An 18,335-nucleotide genomic window follows, 5' to 3' on the forward strand; every position below is an offset into this window, starting at 1 on the left:
ACTTTTACTTCAGTTTAGAGTTTGGTTCAAAGCTTTCATCTCTAGTGAAGACGGTCAGTGGGACTTGGAGATGCAAATCTCCTGTTGCCTCTGAACAATATATTTATGAAGTGCCAGCAGGGGATCAACATATACACACACACACACACACACACACACACACACACACACACACACACACACACACACACACACACACACACACACACACACACACTTCCAGGTAGTTCCTTACACTTTCATCTAGAGCTTGTTTCCTTAGGTAATCTCATGTAAATTACATAATTAGACTAAATTGCTGGGTGCCACGACCCTGATTGTGTCCCAGATATTTGTTTCATCTGTGAAATTTCCCTTTAATTGAAGATCAAATTAGGTGCAAAACTGTAATCTTTTTTTCCGGCCAGATAAAAGCCTCTGAATGTCAAGATGACATTTCACAGACTGGGAAATTATGGGATTTGGTTCTTAAAAGAGACACACACGTGTTATCAAACAAACAGTTTGGTTGTTTGCTGTCTGTCTGCACCCTTCTATTGATCCATCCATATCTATTTTTATTTATAGGTCACTAAGTGAGGCTATAGCTGCAACCAACAATTATTCCATCAACGATTTTCTAGATTATTTATATATGTATATACATCACACACGTGTACATACACAACAATTGCTGTTCACTGCCTGTATTATGCTCTCTATTGGCACTGCGATGATACAATGTACCAATAAATATCCTAGCACAAGAGTGGCTTCGCTAAGCAGCCATGAACAACGGCAATGAGTATTGCCATCATAATCGCAGGTTTAACAGCAATATATTAGCTGAATACTGTCGCAAAGATAAACACTTCACCGTTGTAGTGTGTTAACATGTCTTCTACTTTGTGGTGCATGTTTGTTGACTATTATATTTGTCAAGACACTGGTATTTTCTCTATGCTGTCTTTTTGAAATGTACTCAGTGTGTATCATGTTTTGCCAGTTTGCTTTATGTAAGATTTTGATTTTTTTAAGAACCAATGTATCTGTACCAAATGACTTGACGTAATGCCTTGATACAGTTAGCATACTGACATGAGACCATCATGAGGACGACTGGCTACTCAGCGGCTATGAAAAAAAAACTATTAATAGAACTTTATGGAACTTGACCTGCATTGATCAGTTTTATTTGATTGGCAAAATTCCTCTGTGAAGTGAAAAAGTGGCTGAAAAAGGAAAGTTATCACCCTATACAGTTGTATACTTTTAGCTCCTGATAAACTGATGTACCGTAGGTTCAGTCTCACAGATCTTTTCAACCACATTTATGCAGCTTCTAGCTGTTTTCAGCTAATGAATGAATGCCACTATTCCAGCAGCAAAAGGTGCACAGATAAAGCTGGCTACCATTAGCATTAGCATTAGTAGACACCTCAGTTTTGTAATCTGTAAGTGTAAGATTACACTGTAAACCAGTGTAATCGGTGGTTGCTGTACATCAGCTAGTCTATTGTGGCTTACTTAATTGATGAATGCAGCTTTAAGAAGTTTTATATATATATATAAATGGCGATCCAAATTCCTTGCAAACAAGGAGAAAAATAATGTAGGCTACATTTTGTGTTGCCAGTAGATATTCCCAATGTTCTCACAGATGTTCTCTATTTATGATGATTATAGCAATGACTCAATTGACATTTTACAGGTCTGTCACAATTTGCTATTGCTGTTGCGAAGTAAATTAAAAAGAAAAAACACAAGTCTCATTGTGCTTTATTGCTAAATCCTAGCTCAACTCCTATCTTAACCTACATAGTTTTTTATGGTTGATTTGTTTTTGCATAAACCGAATACACAACTAATTCAATTATAAAATGCTTAATTGTTAACAAAAATAAATACATCACGAACTGAATGAGTGATTATTATAAAGCACAAGTATACACACAGTATCTAATAAGATACATTGTAAACGCTGCTTTCCCTCATATTTAATTAAGTAAGGTGCCATAATCTTCTTTTTTAGGGCTGTTGTTTCTGTTTATGGCACAGGGATAGTGGTAAGTTCTGCAAAGCAAGTTGCATAAATGTATTCAAAAAACATTGCATTAAAAACAAGCAATATGTAAATCACTGATTCTGTCAGTATTGTTATATGATGTGCCAATTGCATCAAACATATATGTAGAAGGAAAATGGAAACTTGCTTTGGCCACTGACAGGGGATGCTGTCCAAAGGTCCTTTGTCTTTTCCTAACAACTATTCCTTCACTATCTGACGTGATTGTTATGGGCCAGCGGATGTGCATTTGTCGCGCAAAACTACAGTTTTCGCATTAAGTAAGTATCGTAACGTTCATAGGGCGACTCTTGGTTTAGCAACTGTTGAAAGTTCATAACAAAGCACTTTGGTAAGTTGTGGCATAAGTTGTATAATGCAGTAGCGGGCCATGCTTTTCACACCTAGACCTGAATTATCCACCTCTTAATACCACAATATTATGACGTCACAGCTATAGAAACCATTTATATTATACAGAAACGCAGCAGAACAGGGCGTTACATCACAGACAGAATGTAGCGAGAATGAATGCCATTACTAGAGCAGGAAAACCAAATAACACAATTCAACAAGTGCCACAATTGCGCCACACACATCCTCTGTAGCAGAAGCATTCATATTTATTTAATAAAATATCCAAAACATCAAAAATTAAACTTAAAGTCATTATAGTATACTACTAACTATGTATATGTTTGATTATTTGTACACAAAATCCATGTATCCATGTATTTCTGGCAAAAACCATTGTGAAGCTCCTTTTCTCACTTGTTCGTTAAACTGTAGATCCACTCGGGTTTCCCAAACATGTTTCAAAAGAACAGTTGATTGTAACTTTACGCTTTGGCGTCTTGTTGCTGTTTTGGTTAGACAACTCAAGTTTGCAAACTTAAATGGCTCCAAACACCAAGTGGATCAGCAATACAGTTGCAGTGCTCCTATCAATATCGCAATCTCATCATAGGACGTGAAAATCAGATGTCATCGTTCGCCTGCTAGATGGCCCCGGGGTCGCCTACTTGAAATCTGATTGGTCATTGCAACCGTTTCACTGGCATTTATTTTAAGCTACAAGTGCATGCACTGTTGATTCTGAAGGCCTCAAGGCAGATTTGTTTGACCTAGCAAAACATTCTGACTAAGACCCAATCCCAAACCACTCCCTCGACCCTACCCCTCCGTGACGGAGTGAACTCCGTCTGCAGCCACACTCGCAGCTCAACGAGGCTCCCTCCTGTCAGATGGAGGGAGTAAGTACAGCAGCAAGCTTTGGGACGGCCTCCCCTCTCTCCGGCAGAAACAGGAAATGCCGTAACTGTATGTAACAACGGTTTCAAATCAGCATCTCTTAGACAAAACATTTAAATGAATAACTCAAATAAAACTCCAAACATCTTTCATTGTGTTTCAAAGCTCTTTTAGTTTTAAACCTGATGTTTATAAGCTTCTTAGTTTTTGCAACGGTCTGTAAATATACACAACTTTATAATAAAATGCACACATTTACCTTTTTCTAGACTAAACACAGGTACGATCCTAAGTTAAAAACATATGAGGTTATCATGAGGTTGTTAACATCGCAGTTTATCAGTGGATGTTTGCTGGAACTACTTGTAAACAGCGTGTTTCCTGACGGACACACACAGCGTGACTCCGGTCAGGTAGAGACCGGTCTCAAGTCAGCATCGCTGCAGACTCGCTGTTTGAGGGCTTGATAGCCCACTCCCCCTCCACACCGCTCCACACTCGTTGCTTTGGAACAGCCCTTAATATGGCGGACCCTCCGCGTGAACGCGCAAACGGAGGGGTAGGGTGTAGGGGGCGGTTTGGGAATGGGCCTAAATAGGATTGGATAAAAGCTCCAACATAAACAACCATTACTGGACGCAGCGCAACCGAGCGCAACACGGAGGAAAGCTATCAACTGAAGAAAATAGACTATTAGAAATAATTCTATGCATTTTAATGAAAAAACTTTCAAATATTAAAATATAAAAACTTTAGTCAGTGATTCTGATAGTGTTTAGGTCAGCAGAGAAGGTCTGATGGCCCACCACTAGGGAAATGATGAATAAGCACCATAACGGGGGTTACGTATTGTAACCCTAGTTATATAAGCACAGGTGGAGCGCTCTACTGGACTCGCAGTGGAGACCCAGCTAAGAAGCTGTGGTATTCTCTGGTGGCCCACTCCGTCGCCAAACCCTCCATAAAAGGAAGTTTGGCCCATGGAGGGGCTGACACAGAAAGGGCCGAATTTCTTGTGGGAGCGTGCGCTCACTCAAAATGCAGTTTCCACCCAGAGGGAAAAAAGCATTGATCTGAGTTTTTATGCGGTTTTTATGCGGTTTTTATGCGGTGTGTCTCCTAACAATGGAAGAGCCGTGGATACGGGGGCTCCAAGGAGATCATCACGGTCCTTCTTGGAGAGCGCCGTGAGTCCCAACCACACGTGGCGTAATCGAATAATCACTCCGGTCTTCTTGAGACGGGGGGCTTCCTGCTGAGGAGTGATCAGCGAGACCCCTAACACGCCCAGATTATTGGCCCCCGCCGCCAGCTGTGCTCCGAGCTGGAATATCTTATCAAGATATTCCAGCGTTTCACAGTCACGAGGCAGCGGGGGCAGGGGTCTTTTCCCCTCCGCCCAACCTGCTGCCTGTGGGAGCAGATGGGCCGCCAGGCTCTCATCGGGGGGGGGCACATCGGGACACACTGTGTCCGTGTGGCCCTGCACCCTGAGCAATCCCGCCATGCCAGCCACCGGAGCCCTCGTTTTGAGAGGGTGCCGCCACGTCGCCTCCACACACTGCCAGATATCCGGCAACGGGAGGGCGACACAAAAGCCGGCTGGGTTGGCTGAACCGGGCCATAAAACCCCTGACGGAGGCGGCTCACCGGTTTGGGTGGTAGCTGAGGGGGGAGCGGTAGACCCACACGCTCCGCCGCCATGGCCATCACCAGCGGGAAATCCTGACGGGCAGACCTGCGAGGTGGACCCTCGTGGACGCCGGATCCAGAAGCACCCGACATCGAGAAGTCCTCGTCTTCCCCCCGGAATGGCAAACACAAATGGCACCTCCTCGACCACCTCTTGGTCCTCCATTTCCACCACCTCGAGCTCCTCCTGGTCCTGCGCCTCGTCCGGCGAGGCATAATGCTGTTGGCATCTGAGCCGCGGGAGCGCACAAAATGCACTTTAGGACGGAGAATGTTTGATGCCCTCCACAGCGTGGTCGGGACCCAAACACTCGAAGCACAAGCGGTGGGGATCAGCGCCCGCAATTAAGCCAGGGCATGTAGGGCAAGGCCAAGGTTCAAGGAGTGGTGAGTCCATATTATTTTCCTATCTCTTTATCTTCTTTTACGTTTAGCTTCAGTTGTTGCTGCTCGCTGAAGAGAAAAAGGATGACAGTCGGGAGGCATAGCCACCTTATATACTGTGGGCCTGCGTGCGTTCAGGTAGGCTCTCCCCGATTGGCCGGCTAAGTTTATGCAACTCAGTAGAGTAGCATGATAGAGAGTAGTACCCATAGAGTCCAGTAGAGGGCGGAGCCTGTGTGATATATAACTTAACATGATCTGCGTTTCTTGGTCTTGATAAAAAATGTCACAGTATTTGTTGCAGCCACAAGGTATTGTGGGATAGCATTTTCTCCTTTCCTTTCGTAAAGGATGGTCCAGTGTAGCCTAATCTAAAGGAGATTATAAAGGATGCATTGAAGCTACTTTCCTATCATCTACAGAATCTGAACAGCTCTTATCATGGCTGACACTTAGGTTTATTCTGGGTCATATCACTCAATCAAAAATATTTATAAATACATTCAGATCAGATACAGTAGCTGCTTTTCACAGGAACAGTTCTGATCTTCTGAGGTATATTAATGCGTCAACATGAGCACAGACAAACAGCTATGTGGTATAAAAGATCCCGGTGAGCCAGGGGCTTCATCTTAAAACATCTCACAGCCAGATAACAAAACGATGTGAATGCTCCTTACAGTCACATCATGGCTTTCAATATATGTATACACTGGTTTGGAAATAAAACAATTTCTATGAAATTCAAGAGAAGACTCCAGCAAAATAAATCAACAAAATATGTTTTGTGGGTGGAGTGGCCTGGAATATTTGGTTACATTTCTGAACGATATGGCCCTCAAAAATCTCCAATCGCAGCACTGCCTAGTCAGCAAATATATCTTCACTCCCAGTCATCACCAATCAATCTAAGCTATCTAAAGACTCGCCAAACATACACCAACATCGGCTCCTACTAAATCAATTTGCACCACAAATATGTTTGAAGGGAAACACATTTTTTCCCCGATTACGGATGCAGACATGTGCTTAACGTTGCAAAACGAAACAAACCATTTTTGAACAAAAACGCAACAAAACTTGATTATGGTCAAGCGGCAACTTCTTGGTCTGATAAGGGAAGCCAATACAAATGTGCTTTATACCTGCATTCTAATGGCCAGAGAAACCAACCCTATTTTTAACTTGGTGTTTATCCTCAGTGTGCTCTGATTGGTCGGGACGTTGCGAGGCTCGCTGCTGCGAGGAGTGGACAGGTTTCCGGGTCTGCAATACAGCGAGACACAGCGAAACTCATCCTGAGCACACACAAACACTCACAGCCGAAGTAAAAACAATAAGTGTGGCTTGATATTGCGTAAGAAAAAGGTTTATAACGCTGTGAGAATGGGTCTGCGCAGAGCATTTCTCCACGATCCCAACTCGTCTATTACCAGCGTTCAGGGAGCTCTATGCAAGTCAATGGGGACTCCCTGTTAGTTAGCCAAGGGATCCCGGTGTGTGAGGTGCTCCGCGGATTGGTCCATTTGGTTTTTGACTCTGCAGACCGTTTACATGCATACAGTGCATGACATTAAGGATGTTGGGAGTGTGGGCCATCTAAGCTAATTTACAGATGGCCCTGAGCCCAATAGAGATTGCCCAGAAAAATGCGCGCGGACGAAATGACGCACGAAGGGTTTGGGGGGCCTCCCCCTAGAACATTTAGATTTTTGCAGGTCTTAGATGCTGTCTGGTGCATTCTCTAGACTGAATTATAAGATGAACCACCACAATATTATATTACAATTTCAATTTTATTCTTCATTTCACTTGTTTGTTTGTTCTTGTTTGTGTTTGCTCGCGTGCATGCCCTGCATAGCTATAAGAAATACTTAAGTTGTTGGTCAAGACACTTTCCATCTGATGAAGGCAAATGCCTTCCCAGATGTAAAAAAGTAGAAAACATTACATTCAGTTATAACTGCCAAAACAAACATTATTTACACTATTATGATCGAGCAGACCCGAGCAGCAGCCGAGAGGAGTCGAGCGCATCGGCGAAGCACACAAAATGGCGACATCCAAGAAGAAAGACCGGTTGACCGACTTTTGGCTACTTTTTCATCGTTTTCCAACCGATTTGACCGCTGTCAGGCACTGACACGTCTCCACAATTGCCATAATAGATTGCCCGATCAGGCAACCAGCAGGTGAGGCTTCATTGTCCGAGCTAAATACTAGATTGCCTCGGGCCATCGGGCAGTCGTTAATGTCGAGCCCTGTGCATACAAACCTTCATAACACACAAGGGGACGGGTACAAACCGGAAAAGCATGACACGGGCCCTTTAAAGTCTATCTGTCATGATCCGGGTCTTTGTGTTTCATATTTTCTTTTGAAAAGTTTTTTCTCTTTCTGACGTGTCTTGTTATACTTCTTGTCTTTGGGTTTTTCCCGCCTTTGTAATTGTTTGCCCTGACCTGATTCTTTCCAACAGAGTGTAATCACCCTGCTTCCCTTGTGTCCTTACCAAGCGTCAAACTCTGGGGCACAGCCGGGAGGCCAATAAGGAAGTGCCTCAAACTGCAGTTCATCTAGTGGCCAGTAGGAGCAGTCTGCAGAAGGGAGCAATTTCCATAGACCCCATGTTAAAATGACCAACTTTACAGCAGAAATAAACATGTTTACATCGTGGTTCAAAAAACCATATTCTCTGTAGGCCTATAGTTAGATTCCCCCTTCATGACAACTGTGTGGGGGCCGAATTTTTTCTCAATTTATCTGTTTAATTAATATTAAGCCTTAAAGTTAGGGCGTGGTCACATTGAGTGACAGCTCTGTCCAGTGACTGCATCTGTTAGCTTCCTGTCTCTCTGCTAGCTGCTCTGTGATGCTACAGGGACTCTGCCTGCTCAGCTCATCCAGCGAACATAACTTGAACTCGGCCGTGTTTGTTTGTTCTTCATGCTCATATCGGACTATTGTGACTCGCTCTGCGGTTAAAACAGACGGTGCATGAATGCGGTTTTGGGGTGAGTGAAATTTGAGTACTTTATTTAATTGTTTATGATTTTAATCAGCGAAGTAATGAATGTTAAGGATTGGGTTAGCATGTAAGCGAGTGGTAGCTATATCTGTGCTAAAGATGCTAATCGTAGCCTCCAAGTTAAAACGTAATAGAGAAGTGTTAAGCGTTAAGTGGGATAATACTGTAGAACAAACGGCTTCTGTTTGAGGTTGGTAGAATAAGGTCATCTTTGTAACTTAGAGAGATATTTTATTAGTAACTGTATGCATCGCTAAGGTTAATTTAAATTTGCTATGCTCCACTATGTAGACAAGCTAATGTCAAAGTAGTGTTGAAGAGCAGCGTAGTGTATGTGAAATCAACCTCACAATAAGATGTGTGTATATTACAATTATTAATGTCATATTTCAAGATGATTACTTAGATATTACAATATGGTTGGTTGAGCTGGAGTTCATTATTGAGCTTACACGTTAACGTCACAGTCATATCTGAAGAACGAACCCAAACTAGGGCTGCTCGATTATGGCAAAAATAATAATCACGATTATTTTGGTCAATAATTGATATCACGATTATTAAATACGATTATTAATTGACTTTGAAAACATCCATTTATTGAACTTTAATACAAATACAAATAATAATTTGAACAGTATCTTTTTAACTGTTGATTACCCTGAACGTATAATTCTACTGAAAAACCAATACAAAAATAAATTATACATTTATATCTACATTTAAATAAATAATATCAAAAAGAATAAATACCAATAAACAAGATCAACAAATATTTTGGAGCGCACTTCCACAAGCTACTAAACATATATAAATATGATAAATTAAAATAAATTAGATCAAATACAGTATGTTGCAGTGCACTGTCACAACCTAGCAAAGCAACATAATTGTTTTTTTCGTTTATGTTGTTTTCGTAATTGTGACAGGCCAAAATCGTAATTGCGATTAAAATACGGTTAATTGCCCCGCCCTAACCCAAACCTTGTTGTTTTTATTAATTGTATTACCAAATTGGTATCAAATAGATAGTAAGCATTGGTAATACCAATGCTTACGATTTTCATAACACTTGTGAAACCGATTAATTGTGGCTGTAGAACGTGAACATGTAACTTAATGCCTACATTTAAGGACGATGAATAGCCTAGTCAATGCTTTTGAGATAATTTGTTAAAAATATTAGATCAGGCGTTATGTGTGCTTCAGTTCAAATTAAGCTTATTCGTTGCATTTAATTTGTTCTTCCAAAGTTACAGTAAATTAAAAAGGACCCTGACTCGGACAATACACAATCCAACATGTTCAACAGAAGAGAATAAGTGATATTGTTTGTACACATGGTACTTTACATATATGTGTTTGTTTAAAGTGTCCAGGGCCCAGGAGTTCAAAACTTTTAATCTCAATCAGATCCGCTCAGATTTTGAAATCCCATTTTTTGTGATCCAGGATCAGACAAGTCGGCCAAATTTTGTCCCTGGAGTTCAAAGCAATTCAGGATAGGATCAGCCTGATCCAGATTACGACTTTCCAAGATGACTAGATCCTGAATATCAGTGCTTTAATCCTACCGATCGCCATCTAGTGGACATGAAAAATAATACAAGGAAGACAAGAGACCACATTGCAGAGACATCTATAATGTCTAATTATATTTTTTTATTTGAAAGGTGATGACAGATGATGGACTTTTTTTTTGTTGAAGATATTTTTACTTTAATCTAAATTACATTTGTGATTGACAATCTTTGCTGTGATTGCTTTTACGAGCATAAACATTTATGTCACCATTTGCTTGAAAACAAAGCATGTGCCATCCGACCTCTGCAGCTCATCCAGAATGCAGCGGCTCGTCTGGTCTTCAACCTTCCTACATTTTCCCACACCACGCCGCTCCTCCGCTGCCTTCACTGGCTTCCAGTAACTGCTAGAATCCACTTCAAGACAATGGTACTTGCGTACCATGCTGTGAATTAGGGATGCATGATATTGGTTTTTTGAAACCGATACCGATACCGATAACTTCCTGCTTCTCAAGACCGATACCGATAACAAAAAATGTTTTACACCACTAATTATTTTAACGCGATTAACGCATGTGTATTTTTTTTCCTCGGCCGCCCCGTAGTTTCAGAGCGCATCAAGTTTAAAATACCATCTACAAGCTGATGCTGACAGCCCCGCTCCTGTCGCCCGCTTGTGGCAGACCACACTTCCACGCTCACCGGCAGGCACCGACTGGCCATCTGGAGGACCGGGAGGGTGTGTGTATGTGTGGGAGAGAGACCTTACGTGCATTGTTGTTGTTAGCATCTGGTGCTAGCTAGCTGCGCTACCGGATATACGGAGCTGTTTAAATGAAAACAGAGGAGCGACATTTCGCCACAACTGCGCCGAGCACTTGACTTTATGCAGGAAGCCAGACAGTGGGGCATTGTACGAAAAGTCAGCACACTCAGCACGGATAGTGCGCAACATGATTGCAGCGTCCAGGCAGCTCCGGTTCGAGCATATGCCTTGAGTTGCACATAGCTCCAACGCCCATACCACCGACGACATGTTTGTTTACTGTCCTGGCTTCACGGCCGCACACCATTTACGTCACAGCCAGGCATGAGTTAGGGAGCGCTGGATTTGTGAAGAACTCCCCTCTTCCTAAACCACTAATACCACAGTACTGGCAAAACGGGAGGAGCCGAGTGAAAAACAAGCGCCCCTCATCCCAATCCACCCACACCGCAGTATTTTTTTCTTTTTTTGTACCCAAAAAATATATTGTATATTATCGGGGCTATTAATACTGGTATCGGGTTTATCGGGATGACGTCATAATTCCTAATATCGGACCGATAATTATCGGGCCGATAATTATCGTGCATCCCTACTGTGAATGGATCTGGCCCTTCCTACATCCAGGACATGGTTAAACTGTACACCCCAGCACGTGCACTCCACTCTGCATCAGCCAAACAGCTCGCTGCACCCGCACTGCGAGGGGGACCCACGTTCCCATCAGCAAAAACACGTGGGTTTGCTATCCTGGCTCCAAAATATTGGAATGAGCTCCCCATTGAAACCAGGACAGCAGATAGCTTGCACATCTTCCGGCGCAGACTGAAAACTCATCTCTTTCGACTCCACTTCGAGCGATAGAATTACTAACAAAGCACTTATATACTAATAAAGGACTGGCTTATCTAAAGCCAGTTGAGTAGCACTTGAAATGTTTTAGCTCTATGAAACCTGATGTACTTATATGATTCTGTTTTCTTCAAGTTTGTATCTTGTTGGTCGAACGCACTTATTGTAAGTCGCTTTGGATAAAAGCGTCAGCTAAATACAATGTAATGTAATGTATTGAAGGCAAATATATTTAACACATAGTGAGAACTGCTCCTATTTATCTCTCAATATTGTCTGTAAAAAACGTGGTAAAAGTTATTCTTTCAGTGAGACAACAGAGCAAGCTTCTACAGTTGCACTACGTTTTGATAACAGTTAAATATTATGTTGATAATTGTAAGGGAAACTTCTGTAGCAATGGAGAGTCAGGACTCAGAGAGACACGGGACGATTAGGAGTTCTGATGTCAAACACTGGCAGTTTATTACAAGCATCGGCCGGAGAATTCATATCACAAATCACAGCAGCAGAAAGTTCTGACTGCACGGGTGGGTTGTCATGTCAATTCTGAATCCCTTCTCATCTTGGCAGACCTTTAATTAGCTTCACTCAGAGTCAACTCACATATTGGGGGGACCAATACGTGACCACCTGGAGGTACTGAATTACTTATTTGACTTTATGGCTCTTGTGACCGAGAGTTGACCGGTCATAAAACTCATAATGTCAGCAGTAGGTGAAACTTCCCATTCCTTAAGACAGATAACAGACTTTGGCTTCGTCGTAAACGTCAACAGGCCGAAAGGTCAAATATCCTAAGTAAAGACAAAATGAATCCCTCACAATTCCTCTCTTTTTATCATCTTTGATAACCTGAAAACATTAGTCTAATAATAATTTGGTCAATACTTAAATCAATAGGCGTCTTCAGAGTTGAGTGTGGTCCCACCGTACATCAATTTACATCACAGAGTAGAATAAGACTGAAACATTCAACCACAATGATTGACACAGACAATCACAATAGAAAATCATCTCTCATCAATGTTTGGATCATCTGTTGTCAAAAACACAATAATGAACGCACACAAAACACAGACGCATAATAGCAAAACATCTTCTTTAAAATAATATGTTTTAACATTTAACCATTAGCTGATATCACTTATCAAACTATAAAATCAAAACCAGCTTGCAGTTTAAAGATTTAGTTTAAGGCAATCACTAATCAAATGCATTTAAAACATAGGACCATAAGAGATCCAGGTGAAGTATAAAATCACAGTTCAGTCAGACAACTCACGTGTTTCTTTAACATGTTTATTAGAAGCAGCATATAGTTAAGTTTGGCGACTAGGCTCGGGCATCATCACTCCATAGATATACATAGCACGATGAGTGATGATAAAATAACTAACCCCCAAGCCTACAGGTGGAAGCTGGGGTGGTGGTGGGGCAGCAAGCAGCAGCGACGTAGAGGTAGCTGCAGCAATAACAGCAGCAAGCAATGCATGGAGAGAGATCTGGCAGGTTAAATAGAGCGGCGTATTACGGAGACTCTGTTTGGTTGGTTGTAGAGTGGCAAGGGGGCGTTATGTATGAATGCAGCATAAGTGCTCGAGTTGACTGCCTGAACTAGCTCGCAGGCTTCGCCCCATTTCAGTCAGACAACTCGCGTGTTCCTTTAACATGTTTATTAGAAGCAGCATATAGTTAAGTTTGGCGACTAGGCTCGGGCATCATCACTCCATAGATATACATAGCACGATGAGTGATGATCAAATAACTAACCCCCAAAACTGCGTGGAGATTAGATACTATCCCCCAAAACTGCGTAGCCCGAGCCTGACGCTGGTGATGTAAATCTGATAAGTAGAGGGCCTGGTGAGCTGCCATGTGGCCATTCCCCCTAAGCACAGCGGCTTTAAGGGGAATATACTACTAAGTGAGACTGCTATGTGTAGGCCTGAGGAATAGCCCAGAGCCGATTTTTCCCCGAGCACAGCGGCTTTGAGAGGAATATACTACCTATATACACTACCTAGTGAAACTGCTATGTGAAGGCCCGGGAACAGCCTAAAAAGCCATCCCCCTTAAGCACCGCAACTTTAAGGGGAATATACTACCTAGTGACTGCTATGTGTAGGCCCGGGAACACCCCGAAAGCCATCCTCCCCCAGCACAGCGGCTTTGAGGGGAATATACTACCTATATATGCTACCTAATGAAACTGCTATGTGAAGGCCCGGGAACAGCCCGAAAAGCCATCCCCCTTAAGCACCGCGGCTTTGAGGGGAATATACTACCTAGAGAGACTGCTATGTGTAGGCCTGGAAGTGACCGGTGCCGACCCCCCCCCCCCCAGCACCGCGGCTTTGAGGGGAATATACTACCTATCAAGACTGCTGTGTCTAGGTCTTTGAGGCAGCAACAATGAGCTTTCCCCCCCCAAGCATGCAGCTATGAGGGGAATATGCTATAATGAAATAAATATAATCTAACCCAGCAACCACCTGGTATGCAAATAACAGAATTCTACAGATATACATCTTTGAACGTTACTCATCATCGAGTAGTGCAAGAGCTCATGGTTGTTTGTGCTGAAAGGATCTCATTCATGTGAGGCATGATATAGCGCTGGTGGGCAGAAGATGACCGATGGCCCAGGATACTCAGGGTTGAGGTAGGCGGCTATAGAGCTGCGGTTGTGGCTGTGCAGATTCTTAAACAGTGGGAATAGCGATCTGGGGGCAGATCGCAGCCTAGGCAGAGATCACGCAGCTTGGAGGAGAACCCTCGTTGTTGGGTTTGCAGCCATCGAATAAACATGGGTGCCGACCCATGTGTCAGAGGGCAATGATGCGAGAAGTTCAGCATCGAAGATAAAGGACAAAGAAAACAGTGTTAGTTTTAGCAATGATTATTCGGGTTCCTTGACTCCCCAGACAGAACTGTCAGACATTGAATGTTTCAAAACAGTGTGTATATTTGATCTCCAAAGTTAATTCAGTAAGAGAGAGATTATGCTGAGGATTAAAAGGTGAGAGGTCTGTGTATATTCACCACCTGAGAAACCAATAGAAAGCTGTAACAACTGCATCTGACGTTTATCAATGTATAGTGAAACCCCTTTGCCTGAACTTAGACATTAACCTTTGCACGGGTACAAAGTTAAGAGGCAGTCTTTATCATTGCGTGGAGGACGTGCCTGCTTAAGGCCCTTGAGAAGCAAATGAATGAACTCTAGCGTGGCTTAATACTTAGCACTTGAAGATTGCAGGATTTGAATGAAAATACAATTAATGCATGAACAACTATTATATCTATTGAATAAGTACACAGAGGAGGTTGGGACAGAAGAAGATAAAGTACCAAGCTGAATTGTATGCTTTGAATCATGCTCTTGGTTGGAGGCAGAATATGGGAAATCCTTGAGGGGCTTGACGTGTGGATCCAAAGTCATTTGGTTGAACGAAGGGCATGGCAAGCTGGTGGGGCAAACCACTCATTGTGAAATCCCCCGAACCAGCAGAAGGCGCAGCATCTGTAAGTAACTAGAGAGGATCTGAAGACATCGCAAGGTCATTTATAAAAGAATGAACATAACATTCATGGAGAGAGAAGGAAAATAGGATGGGGTGAGCTGCGCTCCCTGTGATACTGACTATTGCATGGAGCAAGACTTCTAATGGCTCAGGCAGTCTGCTGGCTATTGCAATACTTCTGATGCTCAGGCAGTCTGCTGGCTATTGCGAGACTTCTGATCTCTCAGGCAGTCTGCTGGCTATTGCGAGACTTCTGATCTCTCAGGCAGTCTGCTGGCTATTGCGAGACTTCTGATCTCTCAGGCAGTCTGCTGGCTATTGCGAGACTTCTGATCTCTCAGGCAGTCTGCTGGCTATTGCAAGACTTCTGATCTCTCAGGCAGTCTGCTGGCTATTGCGAGACTTCTGATCTCTCAGGCAGTCTGCTGGCTATTGCGAGACTTCTGATCTCTCAGGCAGTCTGCTGGCTATTGCAAGACTTCTGATCTCTCAGGCAGTCTGCTGGCTATTGCAAGACTTCTGATGCTCAGGCAGTCTGCTGGCTATTGCGAGACTTCTGATCTCTCAGGCAGTCTGCTGGCTATTGCAAGACTTCTGATCTCTCAGGCAGTCTGCTGGCTATTGCAAGACTTCTGATGCTCAGGCAGTCTGCTGGCTATTGTGAGACTTCTGACCTCTCAGGCAGTCTGCTGGCTATTGCGAGATTTCTGATCTCTCAGGCAGTCTGCTGGCTATTGCAAGACTTCTGATCTATCAGGCAGTCTGCTGGCTATTGCAAGACTTCTGATGCTCAGGCAGTCTGCTGGCTATTGTGAGACTTCTGACCTCTCAGGCAGTCTGCTGGCTATTGTGAGACTTCTGATGGCTCAGGCAGTCTGCTGGCTATTGCGAGACTTCTGATGGTCAGGCAGTCTGCTGGCTATTGCAAGACTTCTGATGCTCAGGCAGTCTGCTGCTATTGCGAGACTTCTGATGCTCAGGCAGTCTGCTGGCTATTGTGAGACTTCTGACCTCTCAGGCAGTCTGCTGGCTATTGTGAGACTTCTGATGCTCAGGCAGTCTGCTGGCTATTGCAAGATTTCTGATGCTCAGGCAGTCTGCTGGCTATTGTGAGACTTCTGACCTCTCAGGCAGTCTGCTGGCTATTGTGAGACTTCTGATGCTCAGGCAGTCTGCTGGCTATTGCAAGATTTCTGATGCTCAGGCAGTCTGCTGCTATTGTGAGACTTCTGATGGCTCAGGCAGTCTGCTGGCTATTGTGAGACTTCTGATGCTCAGGCAGTCTGCTGGCTATTGCAAGATTTCTGATGCTCAGGCAGTCTGCTGGCTATTGCAAGACTTCTGATGCTCAGGCAGTCTGCTGGCTATTGCAAGATTTCTGATGCTCAGGCAGTCTGCTGGCTATTGCAAGATTTCTGATGCTCAGGCAGTCTGCTGGCTATTGCAAGACTTCTTATCGCTCAGGTAGTCTGCTGGAATAAGTGAGAGAGGCATAGCATGTGGTAAAACATTATCTTGGAAGGATGCGATACACCACCATCACCAGTTATATGCATAGCTTACCGTAGGAGTTTAACAGTTTTTGATTAGCCAGTACGGTGCGGATATCAGGTCGGATAGGGCATACGTGTGGTTACACGCATAAGGGCAGAATAAGCAATCATTATAAAACAGAGAATGACAGGACAGGGATGCAATTAGATGAAACCGTTCTGGAGAAGTGCTGATTAATGAATAATGTAATGCAATGAAGGTATTCTGCAGATGATTAAAACGTGAGCCGAGTGAGTAACTCATTGCTGTGAGAGACATACGCTGCAAGACTACATTGAGCATGAGTTGTTTATATGGCATCCATTCCTTATGCTTGACGTGTGCACTGAGACATTAGCTGAGGTATGCTATTGAGGTACCAGATAGAGGGGATCGTACGATCATTAAAGCAAGCACGGTTTGCACCACCACCAGTTATATGCATGAAAGTATGAAGGAGCACCTGTGCATTCTTTCTTTCTTTTATATTATTCATTTTTAAATATATAATTATTTTATCCGGACTCCCCCAACCCAAAGGGGTGCCGAGATACGAATTTGATGAGACACGGAGGCGATCATGCCTAAACGTGCTGTGAACACGGATAAACGTCATTTATCTGCTTGTTGAATTCCTGGGAGGGATTGAATGTGGCGTAGAGGGCCTGCACGCGGTCGGCTTGTGCGTAATGCGACTTCCGTGTTCACGGATCAGCTGATCGAGGGGCCTCGACTCGGTTCTGATGCCGGATCGGCTTGTTCGCTTATGCCGAGACGGCCGGACGTACCCGTGTTTCCGCGGATGGAGGTCTTCTCCTCTCGCTCTTGCTTGATATCTGCTACGAGGATCTGAAACGGGTATGTCGGCAGCATGAACACCTGAAGTCACAGCTGATTGACGTCTAAAATGATGGTCAAAAATGTATCGCGCTTCCCTTCATATTCACGTAACGGAAATGATTAATTTATTTCCATTTATAGTAGTATACTTGTACACTTAATAATAATAATAATAATAATAATGGGTTCCATTTATAAAGCACTTCATATTTGATTTCAAATCCCGAAGTGCTACAAGTAGTGAGCATAAACAATATAAATAAACATTACACAACACGGTAGAATTAATAAAAACAATTATAAAAGGGTGATAAAAAGGTCTAGGCAAAGGCTCTTTTGAAGAGATGGGTTTTGAGGCCTTTTTTAAAAGCCTCCACGGTCTGTGGTGCTCTCATTTGTTTGGTTACAACTTCTGTATAATTGCCTCAAATATGACTTACTGCAGGCCAAATATTTCCACAATAAAACATTGCTTATGCAGAATAGTATTATATACCTGCCAAGATGCGATTCCTAATGCTGCGTTCGCACAAGGAATTGCTGCTGCAGGGGGCAGGAAGCTAGAACTTGTGACTGGATCTGGGACTCCAATTCACAGAATCCTCGGGGGTGTGACGTCAGCGGCACAACGTGGTTGAACGCGGAAGTAGAAACATTTGTTTACATTGCAGGCAGAGGAAATCGAGTTTGTTCACGGGAATATCGTGGAATTAAAGGCTTCAAGCGCTGATTTTACTTCGAGAAGGTAGGACAGGATGGCAGGGAATGCCGGAGTCAGCTTGCTCCTGCCTTTTGTTGTTTAAATACCCGCCGACCGAGAGACGGTACGACTCTTAGCTGACACACAAGAGAGGGGTTGTTACCGGAGCTGGCGTAGAACTCGGGACTTCCT

The sequence above is a fragment of the Gymnodraco acuticeps genome, unplaced genomic scaffold, assembly GCF_902827175.1.
Source record: "Gymnodraco acuticeps unplaced genomic scaffold, fGymAcu1.1, whole genome shotgun sequence".
NCBI lineage: Eukaryota > Metazoa > Chordata > Actinopteri > Perciformes > Bathydraconidae > Gymnodraco > Gymnodraco acuticeps.